Here is a 3,211-nt window from a genome sequence, read left to right on the forward strand (position 1 = left end):
CCGCCCCCCTCTCCGTCGTCCTCCCCGACGCGCTCCATCGACCCCGACGCCGGACCGATCCGCCGCCGCCCGGAGCTCCACGCGCCTCCTCCCCGTCGCCCGGTCATCCTCGACTCCTCCTCGACCCCCACTGCCCCGGGCCCTACTCCCCGCAGTGAGCACCGCACCTCCCTCCTCTCTGTCTCCCCCGCGCTACCCCGCGCGCGCCCCTGCGAGCATTTGGCCGGCGCCCTCCTCCGCCCCAGCCAGCGTCGGGGACCAGTCGGGCTGCGCGTGCACCGTCACCATGGTGGCCTCGCCCCACTGCACCGCTCGAAGACCCCGCGCCCTGCCTAGTTCGCCGTGGCCATCGGCCTCCCCCGCTGCTCCCCCTCCCCTGAACCCATGACTGCCTCCCCGTGCCTTGTCCTCCTCGTTACGTGCCACCCTGGGCCCCCTACGCCCTGCTGCCGCTTGTGCGGTCGCCGGTGGCGCCCCGCCAGCCTCGACCCGCTCTGCGCCTCGCCGGCGCCCCCCTCGGGCGCCTTGTTGGGGGCCGGCCACCACGCCCGCGCCTGTTACCTGCAGCGCCCGTGCCCGCTAAGGGCCCCTATGGGCCACAGACATGTGGGGCCCCCGCCCCAGAACGATTTAAAAAAAAGGAATTTTAAAAAAATATGTATAATAAAAATAAATATATAAATAATTAATTAATTAACAATTAATTAATTAATAATTAAAATAGTTAATGAATTAATTAAGTTAATTAATCATGTTTAATTAATCTAATTACGTAGATAGTTTAATTAAACCCTAACTAGACTAATCAGTCAATGACATGTGGGACCCACACGTCAGATTGACCCAGTCAACTCCCTGTTGACTGTTGCCGTCATGCTGACGTCATGATGACGTCAGCGTGCACTATTCTGGATAATGTTGCATTAAAATAATTAAATAAATCCTGAAAATGATTTAAATCTTTTAAAATTAATAGAAAATAAACCGTAGCTCTGATGAAAATACTTTCTACATGAAAGTTGCTCAGAACGACGAGACGAATCCGGATACGCAGTCCGTTCGTCCACCACACCTCCCTAACCTATCGAACTCACAACTTTCCCCCTCCGGTCCATCTGTCCGAAAACGCAAAACATCGGGAATACTTTCCCGGATGTTTTCCCCATCACCGGTATCACCTACTACCGCGTTAGGGCACACCGAACACCGCGTATTGCCTTGATATATTTTGTGGTGCTTTGTTTGCTTCGTATTCATTATTTCTTCCCCCTCTTCTCTCCGGTAGACTACGAGACCGACGCTGCTGCTGACCAGTTCGACTACGGAGTTGACGACCCCTCTCTCTTGCCAGAGCAACCAGGCAAGCCCCCCCTTGATCACCAGATATCGTCTACTCTTTTCTCTATACTGCTTGCATTAGAGTAGATTAGCATGTTACTGCTTTCCGTTATTCCTATCCTGATGCATAGCCTGTCCTTGCTACTACTGTTGTTACCATTACCTGCTATCCTACTGCTTAGTATAGGATGCTAGTGTTCCATCAGTGGCCCTACACTCTTGTCCGTCTGCCATGCTATACTACTGGGCCGTGATCACTTCGGGAGGTGATCACGGGCATATACGATATACTTTACACAGTTACATTACATGTGATACTGTTCGGAGATGGGGGCTGAAGGGGCAGGTGGCTCCATCCCGGTAGAGGTGGGCCTGGGTTCCCGACAGCCCCCGACTGTTACTTTGTGGCGGAGCGGCAGGGCAGGTTGAGACCACCTAGGAGACAGGTGGGCCTGGCCCTGTTCGGCGTTCGCGGATACTTAACACGCTTAACGAGATCTTGGTATTTGATCTGAGTTGGCTACGAGCTTATACGCACTAACCATCTACGCGGGAGTAGTTATAGGTATCCCGACGTCGTGGTATCAGCCGAAGCACTTCAGACGTCAGCGACGGAGCGGCGCGCGCCGGATTGGACTGGAACGCCACTAGGCTAGGTCTGCTTCCGGCCGCCCACGCAACGTGCAGGTGTGCTCAGGGCGATGGGCCCAGACCCCTGCGCGCTTAGGTTTAGACCGGCGTGCTGGCCTCTCTGTTGTGCCTAGGTGGGGCTGCGACGTGTTGATCTTCCGCGGCCGGGCATGACCCAGGAAAGTGTGTCCGGCCAAATGGGATCAAGCGTGTTGGGTAAGTTGGTGCACCCCTGCAGGGAAGTTAATCTATTCGAATAGCCGTGATCTTCGGTAACAGGACGACTTGGAGTTGTACCTTGACCTTATGACAACTAGAACCGGATACTTAATAAAACACACCCTTCCAAGTTCCACAGACAACCCGGTGATCGCTTTTCTACAGGGCGACGAGGAGAGGATCGCCGGGTAGGATTATGCTATGCGATGCTTCTTGGAGTTGCTTCTTGGAGTTGCTACTTGGAGTTGCTACTTGGAGATGCTACTTGGAGGACTTCAATCTACTCTCTTCTACATGCTGCAAGACGGAGGCTGCCAGAAGCGTAGTCTTTGACAGGATTAGCTATCCCCCTCTTATTCTGGCATTCTGCAGTTCAGTCCACCGATATGGCCCTTTACACATATACCCATGCATATGTAGTGTAGCTCCTTGCTTGCGAGTACTTTGGATGAGTACTCACGGTTGCTTTTCTCCCTCTTTTCCCCTTTCCCTTCTACCTGGTTGTTGCAACCAGATGCTGGAGCCCAGGAGCCAGACGCCACCGTCGACGACGACCCCTACCACACTGGAGGTGCCTACTACTACGTGCAGCCCGCTGACGACGACCTGGAGTAGTTTAGGAGGATCCCAGGCAGGAGGCCTGCGCCTCTTTCGATCTGTATCCCAGTTTGTGCTAGCCTTCTTAAGGCAAACTTGTTTAACTTATGTCTGTACTCAGATATTGTTGCTTCCGCTGACTCGTCTATGATCGAGCACTTGTATTCGAGCCCTCGAGGCCCCTGGCTTGTATTATGATGCTTGTATGACTTATTTATGTTTTAGAGTTGTGTTGTGATATCTTTCCGTGAGTCCCTGATCTTGATCGTACACATTTGCGTGCATGATTAGTGTACGATTGAATCGGGGGCGTCACAGCGCGCCTCACCGGCTTGAGTACCACCGCGACGGCGACGGGGCTGCGCAATGCCGCCGTAAAATAGCACACGCACGACTCCCCCGCCGACGGGGATGCTGGAGCGGCCGC

Source organism: Triticum dicoccoides, chromosome 7B (assembly GCF_002162155.2).
Source record: "Triticum dicoccoides isolate Atlit2015 ecotype Zavitan chromosome 7B, WEW_v2.0, whole genome shotgun sequence".
In the NCBI taxonomy this organism is placed as follows: Eukaryota; Viridiplantae; Streptophyta; class Magnoliopsida; order Poales; family Poaceae; genus Triticum; species Triticum dicoccoides.